Raw genomic sequence first — 13,178 nt, 5'->3', positions numbered from 1 at the left:
TCTGTAAATATATTTTTCAGCTCTTTATTACCTTTATTACCTTTAGTACTTTCTACTTTTTTTTTTTTTAATTTATCCCCTACCCTATTTATTGTTTAGTGTCATTTTCCTTTAGTTTAAGACTGTGTCCTGTATTTCTTTGTTACTTGTCATGCGTGTTGCTCTCACCAAGACAAATTCCTTGTATGGGTAACATACTTGGTGAAATAAAGAGATTCTGATTCTGATTCTGATTCAGAGAATCTGATGCGTCACATGGAGCTCTGTCCAAGGTTGAATAGAAGAATCCTCCATTTGTACATTGTTTTATTTGTCTCCAGATGGTTTTGATGAACATACTGTACAGTACTCTCTCCATGACCGTTGTGTTTGTGTGTGTGTGTGTGTGTGTGTGTGTGTGTGTGTGTGTGTGTGTGTGTGTGTGTGTGTTTCTATCTGCGTTTACTCTGGAGGAACTTGGCGACTGTGGAGGTGCAAGATCTCCAGGCGCTCTGCAAGGAGGTCATTAAGCTTGACTGCTGCTGTTGTAGAGGCAGTCCAAACTCCATTGACTGAAGACGAGGCTGGAGGCTGCCCGTGGCCTGGAAAAGCAGAGGGCGTCTCCACCACCACAGACGGTTTTCACCTTATCTAACTGGCGAGAGGTTATCAGTTCTTCGCCTTCACTTTCTCCCTCACCGAGGACAACTCCTCAGGGCAGTGTTTCAATTGTTGGAGGTTCTACTGTAAAACCCTTTAAAGTATTGGGACCAAAGAGTAACGCCTCAATCTTTTTCTTTTTTCCCCCTCCAGGAGTCCTGAATATTGCCAGGTGGCTTCTGTACCATCATTCTCCACTTTTCTCTGCCCGCTTCAGTGAAGCCCTGAAGGAGCTCTGCCACACACTTCTGGACACCACTCGGAAAAAGACAGGACGCCAGGTTAGGCAACTGGATAGTGGGCAGGTTATTCATTTACATGATTTACTGGAGTTTATAATCATTTATCCTGTCATTTCTCTGCTTGTTTTGAAAAGTAATATATCAGTGTCCCTCAGTGTATCTCAGACAAACCCTGCAGTATGGAGACTGTCTGTCTCCCGGATGGCGCAGAGAAAGACGACCCTATAACAGTTTTATCAAGAAGCAGCTCAAAGTTCGGCTACTAGTACCAGTTATACTTACAGTTTATTTTGAATCTTTATGGTTTTGAATGTCTTGAGCTGGAACATTTTAATGGTCTAAATGAGCCTCTTAAACGTGCAAGTTTGGTCTGATTAAGAATCCCATTTGAGAGATGTTATTATTCCCAAATGCAATAAATTCTATAGAGTTGCTTCTTTTGCAGCTGCAAATACTACAAATAAAGGAGTTCTTATCTTGGTACAGAGGAATTGGGAGGTTACTATTTAAAACCAAGGACGGGATGAAGAAAGGAGAATAACACACATTACAACAAAAGTAAGAAATGAGAAAATTACCTTTATTTCAGTTCACGCTCCAAATCCAAGAGATCCCAGTTTTTCTTTTCTGTTGGATTATCTAACAAATCTAGTGGACTTTCAGTTAGTGGTGGGAGCAGATATGAGTAGTCATTAATCATTTATTAATTAAACAGATCAGGGGGTGATGTTTCTCAGTCAGCTGGCTGCTAGTTTCGAGCTTAAGCTATGTATTACCGCCTTGTCTGTACTCGACTGCTGGCAGCATCTTAATCCGAGCACTAAGCAATAAACATTATCTGCAAGGCACAAATCTTTCAAAGCCCTCAAATCAGGAGTGAATTAACCGAATTTCTTATGTTGAATCAGGATTCAGTGGACGATCAGAGGTTTGTTGGGAGCAGTGAATGATTTCTTTAGGAATAATTCTATTGCATTTGAATTGTCCCTTTTTTTTGCCTTTGTCACCAAGAAGCAATGATGCTTTTACAGCCTCTATATTCAGAAGCCAGATGTCCCAAAGGAAAGCTTAAATATTGCCCCCTTTTTCCATTCCTTAGATTTGCCACAATTGTCCACTGACGAGGCATCTTATTTAGATCAGGATATTTCTACTCCAGAATTAAAAGACCCTCTGTCAGATGAAAAAAGGGAAGTAGCCAGGATTGGACGGCATGACGAGTTTAATTTATTCTTCTAGCTTCATTCTTATTCTTCAGCAGGGATAATTAGATCAGTTATCCCTGCTGAAATTAGCAGCAACATCATGAAATTCTTTGGATTTTTATTGTAATATTCTCTATTTTATCATCAATGTCAGTCCCAAACCACAGCGATGGACAATGATGAATGCTGCACTACATACCTACAGTACTTTAGCTCAGTTACAGAAGACGATTTGCTCAATATAATGATCTCCTCTAAATCGTCATCATGTAGATTATAGCCGGTACAAACACCGTTGTTTAAACAGGCACTGCCAAAGGTTGGTAAACCATTAATTAACATAGTTAATGCATCTCTTGGGATGAACTTCATACCTAAATCTCTTAAATTGTCGATTATAAAGCCCATTATTAAAAAGCCTAATCTGGACCCCCATGACCTGGCCAGTTATAGACAAAGTTCTAATCTACCCTTTGTCGCCAACATTTTAGATCTCTTCCCCCCTCATGTCCTGAGCTGCCTGTCTGGAGTTGCCCTTTTTTGAGTTCCTGCGTTTTGGTATCGGGCCTGTCCCTCTACTCAGCAGAGTTCCAACACAACCATCCTAACACCCCCCCCCCCTCTCTCTCTTTCTCTCACGCTCTCTCTCTCTCACACGAAGATGCCCTGCCATGGAGGTGTCCATTGATCCATGTTCCAGAATCAGGCCTGTCCCTCTACTCAGCAGAGCTTTTTTACACAAGTCACCTAACCCTTTCTTTCTTCCTTTCATTTCTCTCTTTATCTCTTTTGCATGTGCTGTGGTGCCCTGTTCCTCCTGCTGTGCCCTGATGTTCGATCAGATACACATACTTAATCAGCACTTTAACATTAATACTGTTCATATGTCCAGCACCTACTCACAAACATACTTCATAACCTGTTCCTACATTAGCTATAGCTCTTCATTATCGCTGTCCAGCACCTACTCACACTCCTACTTTATAACCTGTTCCTACATTAGCTATAGCTCTTCATTATCGCTGTCCAGCACCTACTCGCGCTCCTACTTTATAACCTGTTCCTACATTAGCTATAGCTTTTCATTATCTCTCTGTCCAGCACCTACTCCTACTTTATAACCTATAGCTAAGCATTTGTCACATCCTTGGTGAGAATTCAATGGCTGTCGCAGTTTCATTCTGAGTGCATCAACTCCTCAAGGTTTAGCTATTGCAGTTATTCACACAGAAGTGGTCGCGGCGGCATCACCACAATTCAGTTCAGTTCTATGCACAACCCAAACCTCAGGTTCTGAAGCTAATCATTAATGACCTTCCAGAGTACTCTGTCTCACTGACCGTCATCTGTCTGTTTACTCTCGAGGAACATGGTGACCACGGGGGAACGAGCTCTCCAGATGTCATCTAGCTTGACCAGCAGATCCAGCTGCTGTTGTAGAGGCAGTCCACCACACCAGACGGAAGATGAGGCTGGAGGCTGCATGTGACTCCTTCAATTAGGCAGTCTTAATTCCAGCACCACCGGTGCAGCGGACACAGAGGGTCGTCGTCACCGCTCCCGCATCTGAGAGCCTGTGGGGTGTCAGCGTGGCGGGCAAAAACCGATGGCTCCTCCCCCACCACAGCCGGGGTTCACCCCTCCTAGCCAATCCGAGGTCCTCAGATTTTCAACTTCATGTGCTTCGTCACAGAGACTCCTCAGGGCGGTGTTCTCACTGTTGGAGATCTTCTATAAAACACTTAAAGGTATCGACCCTAAAGAGTAACGCCACAATCTCCTGTTTTTCAGGTGCCGGTGTCCTGGGCGTCACCAATCTGCTTCCCTTTGAGTTGCACCAGCATGACTCGAGGTCCTGAAGGAGCACTGCGGCATGCTTCTGCACACAGTTCGGAAAAAGACTTTCGCCCCCCTGCTCGCTTCCTGACGAGTGCGCTAGTCGTTTTCCCAGCTCTTCACGCTATGTTTTAAACAAATTCTGCCAGCCTTGCCTTAGTCCAGTGTAAGAAATACACTATTTTAACCTGAATTATAATGTTTTAAACACATACATGAGGAGAGTTATCTACAATATTTTACCACCATTTAGTAAATATATTGATAGACAGATGGATCCTCCACCTACTGCTGCTTTAATACTTGTAAAGATTTCATATGAAAGGAGTTCAGTGACAGATATGGTGCCAATTACATTTTTTATCTGTGGGTTGACATTCAGAACTGTATCTAATAAGGACAAGGGAGTTTGTGGACACAAAACTACGTAGCTGCAAATACCTGAAGAAAAGAGTTTGAGGATTAAATTAAATTCAGTTCCAAGTTCAAAAGATTTTTTATCAATAACCTTTTATCAGTAAACAGATTCTTTAAAACATTTCCTCCTTATTCTCTCCAAGATGAAAACGCCTCATCAATGGTAGATGGAGTGGATGTCTAACATGCAGGAACAGCCCTGATGTTTGAAGCCCAGGCTTGAACCTTTTCTGGAGTCTGATCAACACTGCTGGCTGTTGGAATGGGGGGTACACCCCTCTCATCTTGAGATCATCAGCTTTCATTGACTGGTCAGTCTGGGTTTGCTGTTCTTTAACACACTTTGTATGAAATTTCACAAGCCTGTGTTTAAGGGCTTTCCCTGTGTCTGGATAGTAGACTAGGTATGATGGACTGTTCTTGTCTGTCCCTACAAAGACTCCCTTTCACATTTTGACTCTAGCTTCTATCTGTCATGTTTATAAGTGTGGCTCCACATACTCTCCTCTTTGAAAGGTTATGCTTTCTCCCTGTCAAAGTAGTCATTGAAGACCTATATATATATATATATATATATATATATATATATATATATATATATATATATATATATATATATATATATATATATATAGCTGCTGAGGTCTCACACCTTATCCCCTGCTTACAGAGCAATGACTGTAAATGTGTTGCTGTGAACTCTGAACCATTATGTGAACAAATACATTTCATTGATATGTAGACGAATCGACCAAACATCTCTCAGTAGCTTTAACTGTTTCACCCTTAGTTTGTTGTTGAAGTTCACAGCCTGCATCTGAGTAATCCTCAGTAAATGTCTGAGTGGACCTACAACCCTGGATCTGTCCTAAAGCTCCTTAAATTAGTAACCTCATTTAATATTCACGAAGCTTCAGCCGCATTGGTCAGTATATAATGCGTAGTCTCAGATAATTAGGAGCCTCCGCTGTAAAGCAGCAGCGTGGTCTTGCAGCAGTTTGCAGGACAAACGAGCCGGTGTGACCGAGCTCTGTGATACAAACTAAGCTGCTGTTCATTTAGTTTGGGAATGGCTTAGTTCTGTTGCTATGCTAGCTTTCTCCTTAGCAATGTAGCTTCAGTTTTTACTTATGTATTACTGAATCTTCATGGATTATTTCTTCACATGTTTCGCTGTTCTGAGTTTTAGGTTAGTATGGAGGATATAATTCTGTTGATATGTGCAAAATTTGTGTTCTTGGTCAACGTCCTGGTGTCTATTGAACTACTGCTCAGAGGCTGTTGCTATTCCTATTTTCGTCCTTGTGGGGGCGCTAAAACCCCATAGTTTAACCTCAGAGGCATGTTAAAGCTGGTGTCTTGCTAGAAGCTCTGAGTGGTCATTATTAGCTTTGTTTCTCCTGCCTGTTGAGCGTATACACATCTCTCTTTGAATGAAGTGATTTAGTAGTACTACGATATAGACCTGGAACCTTTCTGAACTTGGCGGCCGCGGAGGAACAAGCTCTCCAGATGCTCTGCAGGGAGGTCGTCAAGCCTGACCGACTGATCCAGCTGCTGTTGTAGAGGCAGTCCAAACTCCACCCACAGAAGACGAGGCTGGAAGCTGCCTGTGACTCCTCCAACACTACCGTTTTAACTGCAGCACTATCGGTGCGGTAACTCCTCAGGTCCGTGTTCTCATTGTTGGAGATTCTTCTGTAAAAAAGTATTGACCCTAAAGAGTAATGCCGCGGTCTCCTGTTTTCCAGCTGCACGTGTCCTGGACATCACCAGGTGACTTTGGCACCATCGTTCTCCACTGTTCTAATAGTGGAGACTATTCTCAGGTCTGTCTGCGCTGGCTTCGTAGAGAACTGGGAGAGCTTTCGGCTGCGTCCGGTCCTCTGACAGAGATGAGCTTCACCTGAGCCGTCTGGGGTCCATCGTTCTCTCCGGTAACATCAAGCAGGTGCCAGACCAGGACTGACTGACCCTTCCCAGTTACAATGTCAGGTTAGTGAACTGCATAGTTGGAAGGTAAGTGATTTACATGATTTACTTGATTCCACCCATTTATTCTGTCACTTTTCTGCTTGTATTAAAAAGTAATAGATCAGTGTCACTCATAGTGTTTCAGACAAATCCTGTAGTATTGAGACTGTCTGTCCCCCCGGATGGTTTGTAATTGAAATGTTAGAAAATCTGAATTTATATTTCTGAGTACAAGCAGTTCCGCATTGAATTTGGGCTGTTAAATATACAGTGGGGCAAAAAAGTATTTCTTCAGCCACTGATTGTGCTGATTGTGAAGTTCACCCACCTAGAAAAATAAGAGGTCTGTAATTTATTATAGATACACTTCAACTATGAGAGACAAAATGAGAAATAAATCCAGGAAACAGTGTAGGATTTTTCAAGAATTTATTTGTAAATTATGGTGGAAAATAAGTATTTGGTCACCCACAAACAAGCAAGATTTCTGGCTCTCGCAGACCTGTAACTTCTTTAAGGAGCTCTTCTGTCCTCAACTCGTTACCTGTGTTAATGGCACCTATTTGACCTCGTTATCTGTATAAACGACACCAGTCCACAGCCTCAAACAGTCAGACTCCAAACCTCCAACCTGCTTAAGCCAGTACATGTCCAGGCCGTTCTGAAGTGAACCACCTTAGTTCACTAGATCTCTGTGAAACCAAATCAAAGCCGTAGGTCTGTTAATTACATTGGGGGGGGTCAGAAATGCAAAAAGACTTCGAAAGGCCTTGGATGAATCGATTTTACAATGAACTTAAAACTCTAACTGTAAAAATACAGGCAATCTCTGAATATGAAGATCCCAATATTCCTCTGGGTCCAGAGTTTTCAGAGACAGGATCAGAAACAGACAGAGGTGGCCGCCGTCATCCCAATGAGTGATTCTGAGTCAATTCAGGCGCTCTACTGACTCCGAGACTCTGTACCCGAGGTGACTGTAAGTAAATGAATTAGACTGTTTGCCTTACGAATTTGGAATAAACAGGAAGAGACGAGACGCTGTATTCTTAGACCTTCAGGTTACTTTAATCCGGACCCCTTTGATATTTTTATATTTTTACATTTGTTTTAGACCATTGACTTTTTGCAGCGATCCGGACTCAAAGGACGAAGATGTCCAAAGCATTGCCTTAAGATCATTTCAGTCTCGCAGTTGTCTGAACTGAGAATTTATTGGGATCCAGATTTGTTTTAAATTGGAAGAGTCTAAGATTTTGAATATTTTGATTCTCAGGGTGGTTTAAAACAAATCTCGGTCCTGCAGATTTCTTCTGTACAACATCCGGAGAATTCGACCCTTCCTCTCTAGAGAGGCCACCCAGGTGCTTGTTCAGTCTCTCGTCACTTCCAGACTTGACTACTGCAACTCTCTTCTGGCTGGTCTCCCTCTGCGCACCATCAGGCCCCTGCAACTCATCCAGAATGCAGCGGCACGGGTCGTCTTCAATGTCCCTAAATTCAGCCATGTCACTCCACTGCTGCGTTCTCTCCACTGGCTTCCTGTAGCTGCCCGCATCAGATTTAAAACCCTGACGCTGGCCTACAAAGCCAAGAACGGACCAGCCCCTCCGTATCTGATGGCAATGGTCAAAAGCCGATCTGCACCAAGAGCCCTTCGAGCTTCAAGTACGGCTCGGCTCGACCCACCATCCCTCAAAATCCGCGGAAGACAAGCGTCCAGGCTTTTTTCTGTCCTGGCACCAAAGTGGTGGAACGAGCTGCCCCTGGATGTCCGAACGGCCGAGTCGCTCGCTGTCTTCAAACGCAGACTGAAGACCCACCTCTTCAGAGAGTACTTGGACGAATAGTTCTATGGTTGCCTTATTGTATTGTGTTTAGTAATGTCTAAGCTTGGAGGTATCTTTTGTATTAGTCTATTCTAACTAGCTGAGGTTTTCTTGGGTAAATAGCAAAGCACTTTGTAAGTCGCTCTGGATAAGAGCGTCTGCTAAATGCCATAAATGTAAATGTAAATGTAAATGTAAATGTTTAAACCAGAAAATTTTTCAGGGATTCTAATTTATTAAAATTTTAAGTTTTTAAGACAAGATTTTAGGATATTTAATTCTCAGTACTGTTCAACCTAGAGAATATTTTAAAGGGATCTGAATTTACTTTTTGAAAATTCAAAGATTTTAAAGCAAGGATTTGGAAATAAATAATTTTTCAGGACTCCCTAAGACAAGGGAGAGTTCTGACTATACATGTAAAATTGATGCATAATAAATTGCTAATAATAATTGTAGATAGTATACACCTTTATACTTTACAAATACAAAGATATTTTTATATATATATTTATCTCTCTTTGCTGGGGGATCTGGCTGCAGAGACGGACACACAGGGACGTAAAACAAACAGACATTCAGACATTCAGGCAAAACAAACTTGCATTATCCAGGAAGACGAGGATTACTCTGATTTGGTGGCTCATGAGAAACATGCAGAGAAGAACTTGGTGGAGCGGGAGAAGCGGCTTCAGGAGACATTGTTACAAGCTCAGTTAATGTACTGCCGGACTGAGGCAGGGGACTCTGGAGCAGGCGAGATTGAAGGTAGGAGAGAATGTGCTTGTTTTAATTGTGATTAATCAGACTGTTTTGTGCAGATCAGGAAAGTGTCAACACAGAAGAAGCCGTTCGCGGGATCAGCAAAACGGATCTAGAAGCTCAGAGCAGCAATAAACCGAGTTCAGTTCCAGAACCAGAACCAGACTATGCTGAATAGGATAAGGTGGGAGAAAATGTAGACAGTCTGTAAAGAGGATTTAGAAACCCAGTGAGGAACCCATTCTAAATGTAAGAATTTGCTGGGAAATGAATTCAGTTTTGGTTGACTGGTGCAACAGTTTCAGTACTTATGGAGGGGTCAGTACCCATATCTGTCAGTACAGACACAATTCTAACAGTCTATGTTTCAGACTTGCTACTCCCAGAACGTTTCTGCAGTCCTGTGAAGGTGAAATTGGGTAATAGAACAGTAAAACACCGGTTTATAGTCTCCACACATTGCCCTGTGAATTTACTAGAACGTGACTTATTGGGAGCTTTCAGTCTAAACCTACAATATACAGATTCAGGTTTTTCTGCTGCTAGTCCTAGTATAGGGAGATTTCCACTTCTAATAGACCCAGTAGAATAATCTTCCTCTGACGGAGCAGAGAACCTGATGCGTCACATGGAGCTCTGTCAAAGGTTGAAATCCTCCATTTTTACATTGTTTTATTTGTCTGTAGATGATTTTGACAATATGAATGAACATACCGTGGGTACAAAAGATACCAGCTGAAACTATCAGTATCTTATGTGTACTATGATGATCAGTTTGCAGCCGCACATGTAGTCTTGGATGAAGGACAAAGACAGTTGTTTAGAGAACAGGTGAATCACATAATTCCCTAGGCAGGAAAGTGGGGCAGGGGGAAGATATAGACTTGATGCTAAATATTGGAAAAGCAAAGATTTTATTTATTTATTTATTTATTTTTTGCCCAGTATAAATACATTGAGGGTACAAATAATTGATGATACTTCACACGGTCAAGAGCTGAGCTTTCAAGTGAGAATGACAAGACTAAGACTAATGACTTACCAGTTTTTGTTGATGAAATTCCAAAACATTAGTCTCAGAATGAATGATATTGGGTCAATAAAGTGAACATCTCTGGGTAAAGTGGTGCAAGCAAAACAGCTGATAGGCCTCATCCTGCTCCGTGTCCCATGTCCAAGGAAGCAGAAGAAGGGTTATCCAAAATTATGCATTTCCTTTTAGAAAGCAAAGCCATTGTTTTATGTGAATCTTAACTGGTGAATAGTCCTCTGAGAGCGGTGAATGCAGCAGTATATCCTGCTGGTTCAATTGTTCCGTAATCCGGCAACTATTGGGGTGCAATGTCAGCTGGGAGTTCATTCGCAGATCAGGTGGCCAGAAACAGCTCTGTCAGGAAATGCAGTAGTGCTTCAGATGTTTTCTACAAGAGCACAACAGAAGTGTAAGAAAAATGAGGATGTGTACGATGTGGATGTTTCAGACTTGACACCCGACATATCTTCATCAAATGATGGAATTGTTTTGCAGCAGTCCGATGATCAGATATTAGTATTGTCTAATACTCACTGCCTAATCCACCACCACTCACTAAAGGAAAAAGCTTTTTGTCTAAAAAAAAAAAAAAAAAAATCAATTCAGGAGTATGTCTTATGTACAGGAGAGAAGAGAGAATATAAGCCCATATGGATCTGCATCTCTGTCAAACAAAAGGGACGTTTATATTGATTGACCTTGCATTCTAAATCCAGTGGAACTGCAATATTAGTGATCTACCTGTGATCATGTTGAATAGCTAAAAGCATTGACATTTGAATACAGTAATCCTATCCTACACATTTTCTATATTTATATTTTATTTTTGGTTTTATGATGTGGTTCTGCTTTAGAAGCTCGAGATGTGATTTAATACGGACCGTCGAGCGACAGTCCTTACTATATAGTCTTTAATATCAGCTGTTTTCTTTATCTGAGCCAGTTGTTCTGATCCTTGTGCTCTCTGCTCCCTGTGCTACTGTACAGTACTCTCTCACTGACCATCATTTGTGTTGCTGTCTGTGTTCACTCTGGAGGAACTTGGCGGATCTGCAAGGAGGTCGTTAAGCTTGACTGCTGCTGTTGTAGAGGCAGTCCAGACTTCACCGACGGAAGACAGGGCTGGAAGCTGCCCGTAGCCTGGAAAAGCAGAGAGATTCACCACCACCACAGCCGGTTTTCACCTTAACTAACTGGCGAGAGGTCATCAGTTCTTCGACATCACTTGCTCCCTCACCAAGGACAACTCCTCAGGGCAGTGTTTCCATTGTTGGAGGTTCTACTGTAAAACCCTTAAGTATCGGGACCAAAGAGTAACGCCTTAACCTTCTTTTTTTTTTTTTTTTTTTTTTTCCCTCAAGAGTGCTGGACATCACCAGGTGACTTTGGTACCATCATTCTCCACTTTTCTCTGCCCGCTTCAGTGAAGCCCTGAAGGAGCATTCATCCATGTTCCGGAATCAGGCCTGTCCTTCTACTCAGCAGAGCTTTTTACACAAGTCTCCTAACTTGTCCAGCACCTACTCACACTCCCACTTCATAACCTGTTCCTACATTAGCTATAGCTCTTCATTATCTCTCTGTTCAGCGCTTACTCCTACTTCAAAACCTGTTCCTACATTAGCTGTAGCTCTTCATTATCTCTCTGTTCAGCATGTACTCATACTTCATAACCTGCTCCTACATTAGCTATAGCTCTTCATTATCTCTCTGTTCACCACCTACTCACACTCATACTTCATAACCTGTTCCTACATTAGCTATACCTAAGCATCGGAGCATCACTCCATAGCTTTTACAGTTTCACCCTTCATTTTCAGGAAGTACAGAGACTTCACCCGAGTAATCCTCAGTAAACGCCAGAGTGTATCTACAACCCTCTTTTGCACACTGGGTCTGTAGGAGCAGCTAGGTTAGTATGTACTAGTTCCAGTACTGCTTTTGCTCGAGCATCAGGTTCTCTGTTTCTACTCTGAGCAGATTTCTCTTGTCTGCAGACTTCACAGACTTCACACAGAAGCTGCATGTGACTCCTTCAATTAGGCAGTCTTAATTCCAGCACCACCGGTGCAGCGGACACAGAGGGTCGTCATCACCGCTCCCGCATCTGAGAGCCTGGGGGTGTCAGCGTGGTGGGCAAGAACTGAGGGCTCCTCCCCCACCACAGCCGGGGTTCACTCCTCCTAGCCAATCCGAGGTCCTCAGATTTTCAACTTCATGTGCTTCGTCACAGAGACTCCTCAGGGCGGTGTTCTCACTGTTGGAGATCTTCTATAAAACACTTAAAGGTATCGACCCTAAAGAGTATCGCCACAATCTCCTGTTTTCCAGGTGCCGGTGTCCTGGGCGTCACCAATCTGCTTCCCTTTGAGTTGCAACAGCATGACTCAAGGTCCTGAAGGAGCACTGCGGCATGCTTCTGCACACAGTTTGGAAAAAGACTTTCGCCCCTCTGCTCGCTTCCTGACGAGTGCGCTAGTCGTTTTCCCAGCTCTTCACGCTATGTTTTAAACAAATTCTGCCAGCCTTGCCTTAGTCCAGTGTAAGAAATGCATTTTAACCTGAATTATAATGTTTTAAACACATACATGAGGAGAGTTATCTACAATATTTTACCACCATTCAGTAAATATATTGATAGACAGATGGATCCTCCACCTACTGCTGCTTTAATACTTGTAAAGATTTCATATGAAAGGAGTTCAGTAACAGAGATGGTGCCAATTACATTTCTTATCCGTGGGTTGACATTCAGAACTGTATCTAATAAGGACAAGGGAGTTTGTGGACACAAAACTACGTAGCTGCAAATACCTGAAGAAATGAGTTTGAGGATTAAATTAAATTCAGCTCCAAGTTCAAAAGATTTTTTATCAATAACCTTTTATCAGTAAACAGATTCTTTTAAACATTTCCTCCTTTTTCTCTCCAAGATGAAAAGGTCTCATCAATGGTAGATGGAGTGAACGTCTAACATGCAGGAACAGCCCTGACGTTCGAAGCCCAGGCTCTTGAACCTTTTCTGGAGTCTGATCAACACTGCTGGCTGTTGGAATGGGGGGGTGGGGGTTTCTGAGTACAAGCAGTTCCACATTGAATTTGGGCTGTTAAATATACAGTGGGGCAAAAAAGTATTTCTTCAGCCACTGATTGTGCTGATTGTGAAGTTCTCCCACCTAGAAAAATTTTTAAAAATTTTTTTTGTAATTTATTATAGATACACTTCAACTATGAGAGACAA

Source organism: Salminus brasiliensis, chromosome 6 (assembly GCF_030463535.1).
Source record: "Salminus brasiliensis chromosome 6, fSalBra1.hap2, whole genome shotgun sequence".
NCBI classification, from domain to species: Eukaryota; Metazoa; Chordata; class Actinopteri; order Characiformes; family Bryconidae; genus Salminus; species Salminus brasiliensis.
The sequence above is the reverse complement of the archived record's forward strand: the minus strand, read 5'-3'. Positions refer to the sequence as shown.